Here is a 21,059-nt window from a genome sequence, read left to right on the forward strand (position 1 = left end):
CCAGTTAATTTCTTCTTTTTATAGTGGTTGCTTTTAACATGCTTGCATAGCAGGAATGAGTTAACCAAACCTAGAGCAAATATGAGATTATTTTTATCTCCCCTTTTTCCTTGGATGTAAGATGTGGTCTAAGACACTCACTAACTCACTTGCTATTCTGATAACAGGAGAAAAAAAATCTTGCCAGGGCCAAGGCAGACAAAGATAAACACTCTTAACAGAAAAAGTAGGCTGGGCCCGGTGGCTCACGCCTATAATCCCAACACTTTGGAAGGCTGAGGCAGGCAGATCACTTGAGCGCAGAAGTTCAAGACCAGCCTGGTCAACATGGTAAAACTCCATCTCTACTGAAAATACAAAAATTAGCCAGGCATGGTGGCGTGCACCTGTAATCTCAGCTACCTAGGAGGCTGAGGCAGGAGAATCACTTGAACCCAGGAGGCGGAGGTTTCAGTGAGCCAAGATGACAGCACTGCACTTGAGCCTGGGTGACAGAGCAAGACTCCATCTAAAAAATAAAAAATAAAAAGAAGAAAAAGGATTTGGGAGTCTGAAAACACCACCTGTAGGTGGGCATGAGTGGAGATGGAAAGAGATAATAGTGTGCCAGAGGATATTCTATCTGAATGAACATATACCCATTCCTAATTACATTTTTAATCTGTTGCCCAAACATTAGTTATTTTTAGATTGAAAATGAATCAGGGTATACACCATTGTAGGAGCTGTTCCTGCTGCATTCCACACCTCTGGGGACAGCAGCTGCCTCCTACCCCTCACCTCCAAGTGTTCTTGATGGCAGGACAACAGCTTCTGTCACCCACTGATACAGTCACCTATTAGCAGGAGAGGTGCTCCAGTAAAAGAAAAAATTGTGGACAAAGATTAGGCCAGCCCAGCCTGGGAGTCAGACTGCAGGCCCTGGTCATGGCATCACCGATTTTGAACCTGTCAAGTCCTCTATTTCACTAAATCACTCATTTATCCCCAAGATGTAAGAAAGTATGCATCTCCATAGTTCCGCTTTGTTTGGTTCCTACTTTCTTTAAGTTTACTCTTCTCTATCCAGACTTCTCTCAAGCTTCCCTGTTCATCATCACCCAACCTCACACAACAATATAGCACATCCAGATATGATTGTGCAATAAAAGAGGCAGTACAATGGGAATCTCCTCATTCCAACTCTGCAGGGAACCAACATGGGGAAGGCATGAGGATGCAAAGAACTCAGAGTTTGGAGTCATAAACCTGCATTAGATTATCCCATTCCTGAGAGGTTTTATTTATGGCTTCGATGAACCTCTGAAAAAAATCTCTGAAAAATCTCCCATACCAACTTCTCTAAGCCTTGTTTTATTTTTATGAACTGTGAATAATAATACCCATGAGTAGGTGACATCCCATGGGCATCTGAAAGGCTGGGCTAAATTATAAAACCAATACATAATGGATGAGGTCACTTGTGCAAATGGCATCTGAGACAAAATGTTTTTCATGCCAGCTGCAACAAGAGCAATGAACTGGCTTTATTTGTATCCATGGCATTAATCATGACAGCAACAACATCAACAACCACAAAAAAAGTGTCCATCAGAAGGCGAAGAGAGCTCTACTTTGACCCCATAATAGAGAGACTCAGAGGCAACAGTTGACAGTGCATATCCCAAGAAAGGGAGACCCTGGCCCTTAGAGTTCACCGGCCCAATGTGCTGCCCAACTCTTTGCCTAATGTCATTAAACACTGGGACTTTGGTCCATTCTCACTGAGCCATTTTATGACGATTTGATTACCATGTGGCTTCCTCACAGGGAGAAGGGGTACTGGTCAAATGACAGGTCTGTCCAGCCTTCTTGACAATATCACTGCAGAGGTCATTGAAGGCACAAATAAGATCCCATGAAAAAGCACTTCATAAACTGTCCAGTGTTGTGAATTCTCAAGTGCTGAGTTTCACTGTGACACTATAATGACATTTATTTATCAGCCATGACATTTGGGTCCACCTAACCTATTCCCACAGGAGCCTGACAACCTCAGTGAATCCTGAAAGTGGAGAGATACAAAAGAAAGTTGTTGAGTTAAGGGTCGGATGCAAAAAGAACCCTCCTGTCTTTGTCCCTACTCCTTGCTTGCCCACTCTTTCTTAACCCATTCTGCCACAGACAGAATAGCTTCTTTATCTCTAGTTCAGCTAGTTCTTTGTTTGCTGCCTTTAATCCCTACTATGGTCTGAATGCCTATGTCCCCCCAAAATTCATAAGTTGATGGTTTTAGATGTGAGGCCTTGGGGAGGTGATTAGGTCACGGGAGCAAAGCCTTCATGATTGGGATTGCTGTCCTCACAAAAGAGGTCTGAAAGAGATCCCTTGCCCCTTCTGTCATGTAAGAACACAGTCAGAAGGCAGGGTCTGTGGGTCTGAAAGCAGGTCCTTACCAGACACCAAATCTGCCTTGATCTTGGACTTCTCAGGCTCCAGAACTGTGAGAAACCACTATCTGTTGTTTATAAGATACACAGCTTGTGGCATTTTGTTATAGCAGCACAAACAGACTAAGACAATCTTATTTGTCTTTAAGGAAGAGAAGTCAGATTTAAAAGCATGCCAGCTGCTAGCTACTAATTCCACCTTTCTAATACTATTCTAATATTCCTCTCAAGTTTGTAGCAGTCTCCTTTACAACTCCATAATCTCTCATCCTGGGTGTTGGCATTCTAATTTCTTGGATATCCTTTTGAAGTTCTCAGTAGTAATGAAGTCTGCTTTTTACTACAGTCATGTCCTGCATAATGACATTTCAGTGAACAACAGACTGCATATACCATGGTGGTCCACAAGACTTATAATTAACCTGAAAATTCTATTGCCTAGTGATTCATAGGCATTGCGACATTGTAGCACAACACATTGCTGACCTGTTTGTGGTGATGCTGGTGTCAACGAACTTAATTGTGTTGCCAGTTGTATAAAAGTATAGCACATGCAATTATGTACAGTACATAATACTTGATAATGATAATAAACAACTGTGTTACTGGTTTATGTGTTTATTATACTATGCTTTTTATTTTGAGTATACTCCTTGTCCTTATTTTTTTTTAAGTTAACTATAAAACAACCTGTGTAAAACAAGGCAGGTCATTCAGGAGTTATTCCAGAAGCAGTATTGTTATCATAGGAGATGACAGATCCTTGCATGTTACTGCCACTGAAGACCTTCCAGTGGAACAAGATTAGGAAATGGGAGACAGTGATATTGATGACCTGACCCTGTGGAGGCCTAGGCTAATGTGTGTTGTGTCTTAGTTTTTAGCAAAAAAAAAAAAGCTTAAAACATAAAAAATAAAAAGGTTTTTAAATAGGAAAAAACTTATAGAACAAGAATATACAGAAAATTTTTTGTATAGCTGTACAATGTGTTTATATTGTAAACTAAGTGTTATTACAAAAGAGTTTAAAAGTTTAAAAAAGTAAAAAGTTCGTAAACAAGTTATAGTAAGCTAAGGTTAATTTATTATTGAAGAAAAAAAGTTAATAAATTTAGTGTAGCCTAAGTGTACAGTGTTTACAAGGTCTAAGTAGTATACAGTAATGCCTTAGGGCCACCTTCATTCACCACTTACTCCCTGACTCACCCAGAGCAACTTCCAGTTCTACAAGCTCCATTCATGGCAGGTGACCCATGCAGGTGTACAGGTGTACTGTTTATCGTTTTATAGCGTATTTTTACTGTACCTTTTCTGTGTTTAGATATTCTTTCTTTCTTTCTTTCTTTCTTTCTTTCTTTCTTTCTTTCTTTCTTTCTGTTTGAGATGGAGTCTCACTCTGTCACCCAGGCTGGAGTGCAGTGGCACGATCTCGGCTCACTGCAACCTCCGCCTCCCTGGTTCAAGCGATTCTCCTGTCTCAGCCTCCTGAGTAGCTGGGACTACAGGCATGTACCACCATGCCCAGCTAATTTTTTGTATTTTTAGTAGAGACGCGGTTTCACCATGTTAGCCAGGATGGTCTCGATCTCCTGATCTCGTGACCCACCTGCCTGGGCCTCCAAAAGTTCTGAGATTACAGGCATGAGCCACTGCACCCGGCCTGTGTTTGGATATTCTTAGACACACAAATACTTACCATTGTTTTATAATTACCTAGAGTATTTAGTACAATAACATGCTGTATAGGCTTGTAGCCTAGGAGCAACTGGCTGTACCATATAGCCTAGATGCGTAGCAGGCTACACCATCTAGCTTTGTGTAAGTACACCTTATAATGTTTGCACAATGACAAATTTGCCAGATGTTGCATTTCTTGGAACTTATCTCCATCATTAAGTGACAGGTGACTATACATGAGAAAAAATTACAAAACCACATCTCCTCTCTTGAGTCCTGCACCTAAAATTTAGAGTTCCCCTCACTGATTAAGTATCATTCAGCCCTATTTAACCACACGGTAATTTATATATTATTTAGACTGGGTCAAGGCCTAGCACCAGAGTTTGGGCAAAAGTAGTCAGAGTGGAACCCAAGTCTACATTCATTCATTCATTCATTTATTTTGCAGTTACTCAATACCTACTAGGTTCTTGTGTCACAGAGTCAGTGCTGAGCTCTGAGGATGAAGAAATAAGGATGTTGTCTCCTGACTTAACCAGGGCTCAAATCCTGCCTCTGCCACTTGCTAATTAACCTTTTTAAGATGACATTGAAATGAAAACATTATCTATTGACTAGAATTTTTGTAAGGACTGAATGAAATACTGTATGGGAAAGGTCTTAACAGAGTGTATATTACATAGTTCATACTCAGTAATTATTAACTGTAAATATTGTTTGTGGTTGGCAGCTTCTGACATGACTCTAAATTATCTCCAACTCTCAGTATTCACGCCCTCAAATAGCCTCTCCCCTTTATAATGTGCTGGTCATTCCATTGGTTGCTTCTAACCACTAGAAGCAGCACAGGTAATGATATGTCACTTCCCTGATTAGGTTACAAAAGACAGATTTCTAACGTGCTGATTCTCTCTCTCTCTCACTCGCTCTCGCTCTCTCTCCCTCTCTCTCTCCACCCACTCCCCTTCACGCATGCTTTGATGAGAGGGCCACTTGGCAAGAAATTGAAGGTGACTTCTGGCCAACAGCCAACAAGAAGCTGAGGCCCTCAGCTCAACAGTCCAGGAGGAACCGAATTCTACCAATAACCACATGAGTGAGCTTGGAAACAGTTCCTGCTCCGGGTGAACTTTGAGATGACTGCAGCCTCCACTGACAACCTTGACTGCAGTCTTGTAAGAGAAGGAAACCTGAAGCAGAGGACCCAGCTAAGCTGTGCTCAGATTCCTGACCCACAGAATCCAAGAAATATACCTAATGCTTGGGATAACTTGTTATGCAGCAAGAGATAATTAATACACTGTTGTTACTAAAATTTCTAGTATTTTTGAGGGACAAGGAGCAAATAATGTGTGGCAGGAGTAACAAGAAGGGATATAGACAGAGGTACATTGGCAGCCAGATCGTCAAGATCTGAGAATGCCATGTTAAATATTTAAAGCTTCTCTTAGGGACAATGGGAAGTCATCAAATGTCCTTTAAACAGAGTAGGGAATCAATTTCCTCTTAAATAGCAAGTCAAATATGGAGACTTAAAGAAAACATCTTTCAAGAAAAGGAGCCAAAATGACTTCTTGAACCAGTATGTCAGTCATCTAGGATATAAAATTGGAAAACTTCCAAAAAATTGAGATCTCTTATTTTTCACCCCCTCGGCTGTTAGGTAAATCAGTTTGGGATTCATATCACCAAGTTTAATGGTGAAGAAAATAAGCGAAAGTGATGCTACTGAAATAAACAATTTCATTAAGTTCAAAATCAGTGAGTTCAAAATCAATTAAATTTGTAATATCCTTATTGAGGACACAAAGTAGCAAATTAATAGCAGCGAAAATGAGTTTTTAGGAATACAAAAGGAGTGAGACTTTTGTAAATAACTTTTGACATTACAATTTCCTAAATCAATAAAGAGACATCTGTTTTTTATTTGCACATCTTTTTTTAAATCCTGAATCAAGACTTTATATATCCTTCCCTTGGACAAGTTCTACAAATTAGTTTAAAAGTGACCCAGTTTTTGCACATGAGCCATAATATCCATGTGTCCAGGTCTTATTATTACAATAGAAGTGGACTGGGATATGGTCTTTTATACAATCTATCTATAAAGTAAATAAAAGGAAAAAATATCTCTGAGGATTTACAAAAAGAGTCATGTTCAAAGGCGAAGGCAGTAAGGAAAGAGGAATTTGGCATGGAAGAATGACTACTAACTTGGAATCCACATGACAAATCCTAGTCTTTACTATTGGAAGAGCCTATAACAGTTGTGCACATTGTTTTCTTGGCCAGTATTTATTGAGCACCTGCTGTGTGGCAGGCACTGTGCTATACCCCAGACATCCTCCTACCTGATACTGACAATGGAAATCTATAGAATTCCTTGAAGGCAGAAGTAGGCTTAGTATAGGAAGAAACTTTCCATGAGAAGTCACCAAAGTGCTTGTCTGAGCCTAATCATTAATTTGCTAAATTGTTATACAGTTCACCTCTCCAGAATTCCAGGTTCTTCATGAGAAGAATGAAGGAGTTGTAATCCATTATCTTAACAATTGCCTCCCCTCTAAAAGATTCAGAATCAACAGCTCTTTGAATGCCCAGATTTAGATCATTCTCAAACTGCAAAAGAGTCCTACAGCAGAGAGCTCATGACTGAAAAGAGGCTCTATCTTACCCTCTTGACAGTCTCCTTCAGGAAACAGGAGTCCCCAGCATCTCTGGGACATGCTGAATGTGTTCTATCACCACTGTTTGGCATTGTCCCAGTAATCTCATGGGATCCTCACTTAGTATAGCTGCCGATGGAAGAAGTACATAGAAGCAGAGGACCTGGAACTAGAAAAGCAGCCACTTCCTCTTTATTCTACAGATGGCTCAGGTGTGGTCCAGAGAGGGTCTTCAACCTGTGCCAGGTCACAAGTGGCTTCTATCTCCAGTTTGTGCCATCACATCAGGATAGAGCTGGTCTTGAGCTAAAGCATCTCTCTAAATATTGCCACATCTGATGACTACAGTTCTAATTCCTTCAAATCATGTCATTATCCCAGAACAAGGGAATGCCTGGGATCCCCAACCTACCTCTGTCTCTCCAATTTCACACACACAGAAAAAGTCAAGTCCAAGAGACTCAAGTGATGACATGCTCAGCAAGAGATCAAAAACTAGAACTCAGTTCAGAATTCAGCCCAAGCCTCATTCTGCTCTCCAAACCCTATTCTACTTACTCATTCCATAGCTGTTTGCTGAGCATCCACTATATGACCAGTACTATGCCTAGTGCTATTATAACAAGAACTCAAACCTAGACACTGAACTGAAGACTCTCTTACCAAGGAGGTTCCAAGATGGCTGAATAGGTACAGCTCCAGTCTACAGCTCCCAGCATGAGCAACACAGAAGACAAATGCGGGTGATTTCTGCATTTCCAACTGAGGTACTGGTTCATCTCACTGGGGCTTGTCAGACAGTGGGTGTAGCCCACAGAGCATGAGCCAAAGCAGGGCAGGGCACTACCTCACCAGGGAAGCGCAAGGAGTTGAGGAATTCCCTTTCCTAGCCAAGGGAAGCCGTGACAGACAGTACCTAGAAAATCAAGACAGTCCCACCCTAATGCTGTGCTTTTCCAATGGTCTTAGCAAATGGCACACCAGTAGATTATATCCCATGCCTGGCTTGGAGGGTCCCACGCCCATGGAGCCTCGCTCACTGCTAGCACAACAGTCTGAGATGGAACTGCAAGGTGGCAGTGAGGCTTGCTGGGGGCATCTGCTATTGCTGAGGCTTGAGTAGGTAAACAAAGCGGCTGGGAAGATCAAACTGGGTGGAGCCCACCGCAGCTCAAGGAAGCCTCCCTGCCTCTGTAGACTCCACCTCTGGGGACCTAATAGACATCTACAGAACTCTTCACCCCAAATCAGCAGAATATACATTCTTCTCAGCACTACATTAACTTATTCCAAAACTGACCACATAGTTGGAAGTAAAGCACTCCTCAGCAAATGTACAAGAACAGAAATTATAACAAACTGTCTCTCAGACCACAGTGCAATCAAACTGGAACTCAGGATTAAGAAATTCACTCAAAACCGCTCAACTACATGGAAACTGAATAACCTGCTCCTGAATAACTACTGGGTACATAATGAAATGAAGGAAGAAATAAAGATGTTCTTTGAAACCAATGAGAACAAAGACACAACATACCAGAATCTCTGGGACACATTTAAAGCAGTGTGTAGAGGAAAATTTATAGCACTAAATGCCCACAAGAGAAAGCACAAAAGATCTAAAATTGACACCCTAACATCACAATTAAAAGAACTAGAGAAGCAAGAGCAAACACATTCAAAAGCTAGCAGAAGGCAAGAAATAACTAAGATCAGAGCAGAACTGAAGGAGATAGAGACACAAAAAACCCTTCAAAAAATCAATGAAGCCAGGAGCTGGTTTTTTGAAAAGATCAACAAAATTGATAGACTGCTAGCAAGACTAATAAAGAAGAAAAGAGAGAAGAATCAAATAGACGCAGAAAAAATTATAAAGGGGATATCACCACCCATCTTACAGAAATACAAACTGCCATCACAGAATACGATAAACACCTCTACGCAAATAAACTAGAAAACCTAGAAGAAATGGATAAATTCATGGACACATACACCCTCCCAAGACTAAACCAGGAAGAAGCTGAATCCCTGAATAGACCAATAACAGGCTCTGAAATTGAGGCAATAATTAATAGCCTACCAACCAAAAAAAGGCCAGGACCAGATGGATTCACAGCAGAATTCTACAAGAGGTAAAAAGAGGAGCTGGTACCATTCCTTCTGAAACTATTCCAATCAATAGGAAAAGAGGGAATCCTCCCTAACTCATTTTATGAGGCCAGCATCATCCTGATACCAAAGCCTGGCAGAGACACACACACACACACACATACACACACACACACACACACACACAAAAAAAAAAAAAAAAAAAAAAAAAAAAAAAAAACAGAGAGAGAGAGAATTTTAGACCAATATCTCTGATGAACATCGATGCAAAAGTCCTCAGTAAAATACTGGCAAACCGAATTCAGCAGCACAGCAAAAAGTTTGTCCACCATGATCAAGTCAGCTTCATCCCCAGGATGCAAGGGTGGTTCAACATACGCAAATCAATAAACGTAATCCAGCATATAAACAGAACCAAAGACAAAAAAAAAATTATTATCTCAACAGATACATAAAAGGCCTTCAACAAAATTCAACAGCCCTTCGTGCTAAAAACTCTCAATGAACTAGGTATTGATGGGACGTATCACAAAATAATAAGAACTATTTATGACAAACCTACAGCCAACATCATACTGAATGGGCAAAAACTGGAAGCATTCTCTTTGAAAACTGGCACAAGACAGGGATGGCCTCTCTCACCACTCCTATTCAACATAGTGTTAGAAGTTCTGACCAGGGCTATCAGGCAGGAGAAAGAAATAAAGGGTATTCAGTTAGGAAAAGAGGAAGTCAAATTGTCCCTGTTTGCAGACGACATGATTGTATATTTAGAAAACTCCATCGTCTCAGCCCAAAATCTCCTTAAGCTGATAAGCAACTTCAGCAAAGTCTCAGGATACAAAATCAATGTGCAAAAATCACAAGCATTCCTGTATACCAAGAACAGACAAACAGAGAGCCAAATCATGAGTGAACTCCCGTTCACAATTGCTTCAAAGAGAATAAAATACCTAGGAATCCAACTTACAGGGGATGTGAAGGACCTCTTCAAGGAGAACTACAAACCACTGCTCAATGAAATAAAAGAGGACACAAACAAATGGAAGAACATTCCATGCTCATGGATAGGAAGAATCAATATCATGAAAATGGCCATACTGCCCAAGGTAATTTATAGATTCAATGTCATCCCTATCAAGCTACCAATGATTTTCTTCATAGAATTGGAAAAAACTACTTTAAAGTTCATATGGAAACAAAAAAGAGTACACATTGCCAAGACAATCATAAGCCAAAAGAACAAAGCTAGGGGCATCATGCTACCTGACTTCAAACTATACTACAAACCTACAGTAACCAAAACAGCATGGTACTGGTACCAAAACAGAGATATAGAATAATGGAACAGAACAGAGCCCTCAGAAATAATACCACACACCTACAACCATCTGATCTTTGACAAATCCAACAAAAAAAAAAACAAGAAATGGGGAAAGGATTCCCTATCAAATAAATGGTGCTGGGAAAAGTGGCTAGCCATACGTAGAAAGCTGAAACTGGATCCCTTCCTTACACCTTATACAAAAATTAATTCAAGATGGATTAAAGACTTCAACGTTAGACCCAAAACCATAAAAACCCTAAAAGAAAACCTAGGCAATACCATTCAGGACGTAGGCATGGGGAAGGACTTCATGACTAAAACACCAAAAGCAATGGCAACAAAAGACAAAATTGAGAAATGAGATCTAATTTAACTAAAGAGTTTTGCACAGCAAAAGAAACTACCATCAGAGTGAACAGGCAACCTACAGAATGGGAGAAAATTTTTACAATCTACCCATCTGACAAAAAGCTAATATCCAGAATCTACAAAGAACTTAAACAAATTTACAAGAAAAAATCAAACAACCCCATCAAAAAGTGGGCAAAGGATATGAACAGACACTTCTCAAAAGAAGACATTTATGCAGCCAACAGACACTTGAAAAAATTCTCATCATTACTGACCATCAGTGAAAAGCAAATCAAAACCACAATGAGATACCATCTCACACCAGTTAGAATGGTGATCATTAAAAATCAGGAAACAACAGGTGCTGGAGCGGATGTGGAGAAATAGGAAGACTTTTACACAGTTGGTGGGACTGTAAACTAGTTCAACCATTGTGGAAGACAGTGTGGCAATTCCTCAAGGATCTAGAACTAGAAATACCATTTGCATTACTGGATATATACCCAAAGGATTATAAATCATGTTGCTATAAAGACACATGCACACTATGTTTATTGAGGCACTATTCACAATAGCAAAGACTTGGAACCAACCCAAATGTCCATCAATGACAGACTGGATTAAGAAAATGTGGCACGTATACACCATGGAATACTCTGCAGCCATAAAAAAAGGATGAGTTCATGTGCTTTGTTGGGACATGAATGAAGCTGGAAACCATCATTCTGAGCTAACGGTCGCAAGGACAGAAAACCAAACACCACATGTTCTCACTCATAGGTGGGAATTCAACAATGAGAACACTTGGACACAGGGTAGGGAACATCACACACCGGGGCCTGTCATAGGGTGGGGGGAGTGGGGAGGGATAGCATTAGGAGATATACTTAATGTAAATGACAAGTTAATGGGTGCAGCACATCAACATGGCACATGTATACATATGTAACAAACCTGCATGTTATGCACACGTACCCTAGAACTTAAAGTATAATAATTTAAAAAAAAAAAAAAAGACTCTCCTACCATACAACTGAGCTGGCCAGGCAGAACCCAGCCTGAGCAAGACCAACTCTAAAAAAATCCCAGTAGAAAAGCTAAACAGAGAAAGGGATGACAACAATCAAGAAAAGCAAAACCTATCTATTCCTTTAATATCCTGGATAATTCTTTCCAAAAGTTGAGGATCCCTTACTCCAGTTTTCACCATCCTCCTTTTGTGTATTTTTCACAGCAGCGGTCAAATCTAATCTTTGCAGATTCCTTCAAGGAAAGGAGTAGGAAAGGAGAGTGATATTAGCGTATGAGCTACAATTAATTAAACTGACTCTTTGGGTATATAACACGCTTTAATAAATCAGAGCACACGATGGGAGGGAAAAAATAAGCACATGGTCTAAATACACTTCATTTCAGGGAAGCAAAGGGACAGTCACAGAAGGTTCACCTTCAAAAGGGCCTTGTTCTCTAACTGGACAATGGGAGCACTGGCCTTTATGATTTGCCTGACTGACAGCAGTCACTCATGCACCTTCTCCACTCCAATCTTCTTTGTCCTTTTGAAAGCTTTTTGGCATTTGAGAGCCATCATTCAGACTCACTGGGTCAGCATTAGCTGTAGACTGTGTGAGAAAGGAACTTTCTTGCAAAGGGGAACAAGAACTTGGTTGCTGAAAAATCATTTGTCCACTGCATGGTGCGAGTTCCTTATCACCCACCTATTCCCACCTCAGAAATTACTGAAGTGGGACAGAATATACTCAGTGACTTCACAAAGATCCTTTTGAAAACATAAATATGGTAATTTTTAAATGTCTGCAAATTCTTTGATACTACTCCCTTGAGAAGGTGAAGGCTAATTCTCCTCTGATTGAAAGCAGGCTACACTTGGGGTTTCCCTTCTAATGAACAGAACAAGGCAGAAGTGATGCTATGTGACTTCTAAAGGTAGGTCATAAAAAGGATAGCTTCTACCTGACTGTCCTTTCTTGACTTGCTTGCTCTGGGAAAAGCCAACTGCCATGTCATAGGACAATCAGCAACCTGTGCAGAAGTTCAAATGGGGAGGATGTGACCACTCACCAACAGCCAGCACCAGCCTGTCAGCCATGTGAGTGAGCCACCTTGGAAGCAGGCCCTCCTGACCCATTCAAGTCTTCTCATGACTTCCACCCCAGATGACATCTTGACAGCTACCTTGATCCAGAACTACCCAACTTGGACACTCTTCAATTCCTGACCCATAAAATATCATAGAAGATAATAAATATTTATTGTTGTTCTGAGCCACAAAACTTTAGGATAACTTGTTACACAGCAATAGATAATTAATATAATAGATAAGCCTGATTCACATTACTTTAGGATGATCTCACACCTAAGATGAGAAGAGGGTCAGAAGAGGTGGGGTATAGAATATGAGAAGAGAAAGGAAGAAGGACAAAAATAGGGAAGGAAGGAAAGAAGACATGGTTAAAGGGAAGAAAGCGTTCCTCTCTTCCTGCTCTGTCCTTCATTTATCTTTTTCTTCTCTGGATTTCTGCCCCTCCCTTACCAATGTGCTCTTTCTTGTTCCCATTTCAGCACTTGGACAACTGTCTTCTTAAGGCAAGGATAAGGGCTCATAGTTCTTCTAAGTTGCTTGTAATATCTGGTACTGTGTCCTACACGAAGTGAACAAAGACCAGTGCATAGAACTGGCAGGACAATTGTGACTCAGTATCAGAAGGAACATTCTATTAGAATTTGGCAAGAAAGTTTATGGTGGGCATGAAGTTTCAGCTGGAGGCTGAGTCACAAACAATGTTTTGTGTGCTGAGGTTGCACAACAGTTTCTTGGAGATGGTAGTAGACTGTTACAGTTCCTTTGATGTTCCTTTGAGTGAACCAACCTCCCAGTATTCATGTCATTGTTTAGTCCCCTACCACATTGTCTCTGAACTTGACTATGTGACTATCTTTGTCCAATGAGACATTAGCAGACATGATGCAAATGGAGGCTTGATATAAACTTGCACATTAAGGCTTGTTCACTTGGAACACTCCTTCTTGGAACCCAGCTACCATGCTTGGAGGAAGCCCAAGCAGCCATATGGAAAGGCCCACATGGATGAACACAAAGGCCCTCAGCCAGCAACCCAGCTGAGCTCTCAATCAGCAGGAAGCATCATTTCTCAGCCATAGGAGTGAGGGCATTTTGCACCTACTAGCCGTCTCAAGAGTCTAGTTGACGCCACATGAGGCAAGAGACCTGTGTAGTCAGCCCACAGAGTCATGAGAGAAAATAAACTGTGGCATAATTGTGGTTATTGTTACCCACTAAGTTTTAGGGTAGTGGGTTACACAGCAACAGATAACCAAAGCAAAGTTCAATTCCAAATCTGGGGTAGGGCTATTTCTCAGGCCACACAACTTTCTCAGTTGTAATTCAAAAGGAGCTTAGAACCAGTATGTCTATTTATAAAATCTCAGGCCTTTCCACCAATGCCTCTGAAATCATAAGTCAGTAGACATAAAAGAACTCTGCAAACTCCAAAGTGTCTTACAGAGGTTCTCACTGGTATAGATGGTGATAGAGTTTGGATATTTATCCCTGCCCAAATCTCATGTTGAATTGTAATCCCCAATACTGGAGGTGGGGACTAGTGGGAGGTGTTTGGGTCTTAGTGGCAGATCCTTCATGGCTTGGTGCTGTTCTTGTGATAGTAAATTGTCACAAGATCTGGTTGTTTAAAAATGTTTAGCATCTCCCCACTCCCCCTTGCTCCTGCTTTCACCATGTGACGTGCCTGTCCCTGCTTCACCTTCCGCCATGAATAAAAGTTTCCTGAGGCCTTCCCAGAAACCCAGCAGATGCTGGTGCCGTGCTTGTATGGCCTGCAGATCTTACATGTCTCTATAAATTACCCAGTCCCAGATATTTCTTTATAGCAGTGAGAGAACAGCCTAACACAGATGTCGAGGGCTGTTTTTGTTTTCCCTCTATTTCCACCTTTAATATTATCTTTTTCCCTTGTGTTTTCTTCTGTTTCTCCACTTCCTTATAAGATCTCTCATCTTCCTAGTGCACCTTCAAACGTCATTGAAACCAAAAGGCACGGCTGACCCCTGATATAGCCGGTCTTCTTCCCCAGACATGAATTCTGGATTCAAGGCGTAACTACACAGCCTTGGAAAAGTTACGCTGTGGGCCATCTGTGGAGTGTCTCACTGTGCTCCTGAGATGACCCAGCAAGAAAAAGGACTCAAAACCTTTATTTACCCAGAATAAGAGCCTAGAATTGCTGGGAAGAAAGTCTCTCCCTTTTACTCCTGCTCCCCTTTTAGCTGCTAATCTGTAGGGTACTGTCTTGTATTCTAGTGCCCGGACCAATGACAAGACCTCAGTTAACTCGTATGTTCCTCACTGGAACCAGGGAACTCTAGATGAAGAGATACATGAAGTTCTTTGGGGAATTGAGATACTTGAACTATCCTGAACCCTCCTCTTTCCCTAAGAAAATAATTTTTATCAATTTTCTATGACCCCAGAACACAAGTAAACAGAACTCTTCTTTCGCTCAAAAAATAGAGGACATTTTGTGAAATAAAAAAACAATAATGGGAAAGGAGGAAAGAGAGAGATGCAACTAATAAGAAATCTATTCACAACAATCTATATTATGAATATATATGTATATTTATATCTCAGCAGGCCCTGTGGAGTTACAGATGAGCTAATTAAAATGCTTATGCTTTTAGGAATGACATTTATTGAAATCACTTTATAACCATTCAAACTGAGGTTTGTTTTCAGCTATAACGCAATGCTACCTGGAATATTCTGACCTAAATTATTTATGTGCCTAAAAATAGATTGCCTTCCCCCATTACTGACTTTGTAGATATATCACAGGATGTAGAGATTTTGGGTGAGCTTTTATAACCCCTACAAGCTTTTCCTGCATCTTCTGTGCCTATTAAGATGGGGGCTGAACTACTGGTACAGTAAGAAGTCTATGAAAGGTCAAGAGGTGGAAATAATCCCCTGGGAAAGGCTGAGCCTGTTAGATGCTCCTAAATACAGGACTGTCAGTGACACATTTGGGACCTAGATAAATAGTGGTTCTGCCTGGGATCAGATCATGACCCTACTTCTTCTAGATATGTCAGGCTTCTGATCTATTGAAGGAGAGGATGTGACTACAAAAAAAAAAAAATAGCACTAGGAGGTTTTTGAGAGGAGATGGGGCTGTTCTGAACCCTGTTGTGGTGGTGATTACATGACTCTACATGTGCTAAAAGTTTTAGAATTGTACACTGAAAAGTAATTTTAGCGGATCACAAGGGCAGGAGATCGAGACCATCCTGGCTAACATGGTGAAACCCTGTCTCTACTAAAAATACAAAAACTTAGCCGGGCGTGATGGCGTGTGCCTGTAGTCCCAGCTACACGGGAGGCTGAGGCAGGAGTAATCGCTAGAACCCAGGAGGCGGAGGTTGCAGTGAGCCGAGATCATGCTACTGCACTCCAGCCTGGGTGACAAAGCGAGACTCTGTCTCAATAATAAATAAATACATACATACATACATACATACATACATACATAATTTTTTAAAAAAACTTAAGGATCAAAAAATAAATAACAGTAGGTTCAGTAAATAATCATTCTACCTCCAAATTTTATCTTGAATCAGTCCACTTATCTCTATGTCCATTACAGGCAGCCTCTCTCTCCTGGATTTTTGCAGTTACCTCCTAAATAGCATTCCTACTTGCATGTTTGCCCCGATCGTCCATGTCACATCCAGGCTTCCAACTTTCAAAGACTTCCCAGTGTGCTTTGGTTTAAACCCAACACCCTTCACTGCCTGCGGGGCTCTACATGATCCGCACTGTTTCCCTCTGCCACCATCATCTATCTGAGCTCACTGCCTTCCTTCAAATCACCAAGCTCATTCTGGTCACAAGGCTCTCACACATGCTGATTCCTTCACCTGGGATGTTCTTCCTGCTTCCTCCTCCTCTCTCTCCTTACTTGAGTAACTCATCTTCATCCTTTGGGTCTCAGCTTCAATGTCACATTTCCCCAGGCCAGTCACCTAAATTAACTTCACCAGTACTATTTTCTCATCATGTCCTATTCTTTGCCTTTATAGCACTTACTTCAGCTTGTAATCAGACTAAGTGTTTGATGGCTGGCTCTCCCTCTCTGTGCTATAATCTTCACACCAAGCAAGGCTGTGTGTCAGTCGTGTCCTGGAGCCAGCTCACAAGGGTGGCAGGTGCCTGTAGTCCCAGCTACTCGGTAGGCTGAGGCAGGAGAATGGCGTGAACCCGGGAGGCAGAGCTTGCAGTGAGCCGAGATCACGCCTGGGCGACAGAGTGAGACTCCATTTCAAAAAAAAAAAAAAAGAGAGAGAAAGAGAGCTCATTGGATACATCTCTTCCTAATTCTGCATTCAGTGAAGTCAGTGGCTTGAAATCAGTCATGGTAGGAGTACTTACACCACAGACATTGGCCAATGCTACAAATGAGGGCTTTTCTTTTAAGGAAAGCTGGTTTACCAGCACACCACTGTTCACTCTCAACTGTGTTCCCAGTGCTTCATATAGAGCCTGGAATATTGACAATTATCTGTAAATATTTGGTCACTTGACAGTTCTTGTTATTGATGTTGGTTTCTTATAGCAATCCTCTGATACAAGAGGGAAAGGTTCCAATCCTTTATAGATGATGAAGTTAAAGCTCAAGGAAGTTGCCCAGCTTGCTCCAAGCCATGCAGCCAGTTAGAGAGATATAGTGCTCTATCTTAGGTGCTCTGATTCCCTGCCCAGTAGTCTTTGAATTGCACCCTACCAAAATATATGCGTGCGTAAGTTGTGAATGTGTAAAGTAAATAGTCCTGGGGATTCCTAAAGCAAGTTGTGAGGAAGAAGCAGAATTCTCAAACCCAGCTCATCTCCATCTCCGTGATGGAGATGGAGATGAGCTGGGTTTGAGAATAGAAAGGACTCTCCAAGCTATGCCTAAAAGCCAGAGTACAATACAAGAAATAGAAACTACTCCAGGTATTTCAAACTAAAAGATATTTACTATATTATGTTTTAGGTGCTTTCAAAACATTTAAAGGTCACCAGTGTATGTATGTAAACACACACATACATATACATATACAGTCATCCCTCAGGATCCATGGGGAATGTGTTCCAGAACTTCCCTTGGATACCAAAATCCACAGATGCTCAAGTCTCCCATATAAAATGGCTTAGTATTTGCATATAACCTACACACTTATAATACCTAATACAATGTAAATGTTATGTAAATAGTTGCTAAACTGTATAGCCTAGGGAATAATAACAAGAAAAATATCTGTACCTGTTCAGTACAGATGTGATTTTTTCCCAACATTTTTGAACTGAGGCTGGTTGAATACATGGATGCCAAACTCAGATATAGAGAGCAAATTGTATACATATGTGTGCACACACACACATGCAAGGAAGAAAATATAGTAGAGATAGATAGATACATGATAGATAAACAGGCAGATAGATAGTTAGATTCATATTCATACATGTTTTTTCTTCCTTTCACTGATACATGTATTTTTAATGTAGTGGCTAAACTCTGGGTCCAAAGAAAGGACACTTTAGGTTACAGACATACTCTGCCCTGCCCCCATCACATAGCAGCAAGGCTATTTCTCCTGGATAAATTGAGTCAATCTATCTGTCCAATCACTGGAAGTTGGAAGGAAGGGTAAAGCCAACCCACTCTCTCCAGCCTAGCTATGTAGGGCTGAAGATAGAGGTCGAGGCCTAGAAATACATCCCCTGTCTCAAAACACCTCCCCTATTACCCTCATAATGTCTACAATTCCACCACTAGGAAACAGCTTCTTTTTTTAAAGTCTGTCTTTGTTCATAAACTTTCTATACAGAAACAGCTTCTAAAAAGGAGCTGTTTTGTTGCCACAGGAATCCTTTACCTGAAAATTAAAACTGAAAAATAGGCAGGTCAAAAACTCAGAAATGACTTCACACTATTAAACAAGAGGAGAGAGGTGCAGCTGGGTGCCCCTTGAGGCAGATGCCCATGAGTGGAATAATACATGTCAAGAGTATGTGAGGGAAGGAGAGAAATCCTTCCTTTTATTTCCCTGGGGAGAGCAGCTCAGAAGCTTGGAATTAAAGGTGACAAGCCCAGGTGTCAGACGGCAGATTAGCTTTGTTCGAGGGATCCAGAAGGACTAAGGGATTTACACAGAGTGACAGTCTGCGGGTAGTGGCTGGTACCAAATGCCCGCTAGAGCTTTTGCTATCTTAAAAGCAGACTCCAGGGAGAAACTTGCAGCTGGAAACCCGAACACCAATAATGACCACAATCATAGATTATAGTGGACTGGGTCTTCAGTGAGTGAGCTACTCTTGTTTGGAAAGCTTAGAATTCATCCAGAGTTTGATCAGAAACTCCAATTCCACTGGTCTAAGACACTTCTCACACTAGTCTTGATAACCTGGGAAGTGTGTTTCCTGTTTAAGACTTTGTTTAGCAGGTGCAATTTTCTGACATCTGTTAGTATGGGAAAGGTGACTGTCCTGGTCAAGTGAGCCATATATCAGAAACAGAACATTTGCACTGACAGCTTAACTGTCCCCTTGGTCTCTGGTCCAACCGTTCTACCGATGGAAAACAGAGACTGTTCTGCCTGTCATGAGAAGAGAAGCCTCACAGCTCCTACAAAGCCTTCCTATCTGGCAAACCCAGATGGCCCAGGTTCTGCTCAACTCTCTGCCCTAAGTCAACTCTGTGACTTTAGATTCATGATCTCACCTCTGGGATTAAAATGTATAAAGTGAAAAGCAGAGGATACTTGATTCATGATAAGGGCCCAGCTGCATTTACATTTCCATAATTCTGTTTGACTAAAGTGTCTCCACTTCTACTCCTTAGGCCCCTCCCCCAAAGCATATTCAACTATTCTCTCTTTTAGAAATGTAAATCTGACCCTTTAAGTAACACAACATGGGAGGAGACTTATACTCAAATCTGGTTTGCTTCTTACTTTGGCAAAGTCAATATGAGAAACAATCCATGGCAGCAAATTAGGCCACTACTTAATGGCCTGGAATTCCAATTAAAGGAAGGAGACATAACAGGCTTTATGAGGCTGCCTGACAGTGGGGAGGAGTGTCTGACCTAATCTTGGATCCCAGAAAGGCCACCTTAAGAGGAAAAGCAATTGCCCATCAGATTTGCCGTGGGTGAAAGGAAGCCATAAAGTACAGGGAGACTGGGCTCGTTAAAATGGTAATGCTCCTGTCTCCACCATGAAAGCACTCCCTGGACACCTCCGGAAATGAAATTTGGAACAATCAGAGAACCAAGCATTTCCTCCCCTCACCCAATTTAATTATTTTCATTTTATGTATCGATGTGCAATGAGGCCCACTAAATCCGGACTCATCACTCTTGAGCGTTTGCCACACTTCACAGACACCTGCAGAAAAACAGAAAACCTAGCATCTAGGTTTTCTGATAGGAAAAGGTTATTAGATAGGAATGTCAGGGAGGCATCAACAGATTTAATTCTTACTGACACAGTCTCATAATTCATTTGAAACTCCCTGAAATACCAGCCACCTCAAGAAAACCATATAGGGTGTATGTAGGGGAGATAGTGGAGGGTGAGGGAAGGTATGGAATCAGGCATAATAAGAAAGTACAGGATTAGGCAATAAATGTCAATCAGAGAACCTGTAATATCTAAATTTATCATATTCCCCCCAATAACCCCATCATCTAATCAATAGCCAAGGCCAGGATTGTGGTAGTTATCCTTGGCTTCTTCGAATCTATCATTCATTCACTCATTCAACAAGGATTTACAGATCACCTGTGATGTGCCAGGCACTGTGCTGAGCACTGGGGATACAGCAGTGTATGCTCCCATCTGTTCTATCACAGGTCCCATCAACATCTATCTTAGACTGGGTACTATAGAATCAGTTTCTGAGATAAGTAATGGCATGCAGATGTTTTACTGGGAGATCTCTCAGGAGCTACACCTATAAGGGACTGAGGACAAAGCTGACCCATAATGCAATTGCAACTGAGGCCTCAGCTGACCCTATGGGGGGCTCTGGAGCTCGCATGACCCTTCAATGTTGCCTGAGATTGAGGCCTTTGTATCTCCACATCAGCACGTCACTGGTCATGGGTAGGTTCACAGGAAGGGGCATAACCTTGGGCAAGGCAGATCCCTGTCACTAAGGCCAAGTCCCAGAGAAGGACACAGCTGGGAACCATGAACACCAGATATTCCCAGCAGCTGCATCAGCCTGAAGAGGGGGTCTGAGGGGAGCACCACAATTATCTACAGCTATCTACCCCTGCCAACCTCAGTGTAGTCCCTGTGGTCTTTAGGATGTCTTGCCGCAGACCACTCACTCTTCTGCCCTCGCTGTAGTGCCCTCTCATGGTGACCTTCTAGTCTTGTACTTGAAGTATC

At 41.4% G+C, this 21,059-nt stretch overlaps 1 long non-coding RNA gene across 6 annotated transcripts in view; it reads right to left on the minus strand.

Moving 5' to 3' along the window:
* The window catches only part of LOC105470920 (uncharacterized), a 290,539-nt gene that overhangs the window by 178,449 nt on the left and 91,031 nt on the right, over positions 1 to 21,059 (minus strand). Inside the window, exon 1 of one of the 6 annotated variants that reach the window (XR_011619559.1) lies at positions 13,117 to 13,324. The exons of the other annotated variants lie outside the window; for them this stretch is intronic. This is a non-coding gene — a long non-coding RNA (uncharacterized lncRNA). Of the gene's footprint in view, positions 1 to 13,116; positions 13,325 to 21,059 lie in introns of those variants that run through there. 6 annotated transcript variants of the gene reach the window in all.

The sequence above is a fragment of the Macaca nemestrina genome, chromosome 2 (assembly GCF_043159975.1).
Source record: "Macaca nemestrina isolate mMacNem1 chromosome 2, mMacNem.hap1, whole genome shotgun sequence".
Classification (NCBI taxonomy): Eukaryota; Metazoa; Chordata; class Mammalia; order Primates; family Cercopithecidae; genus Macaca; species Macaca nemestrina.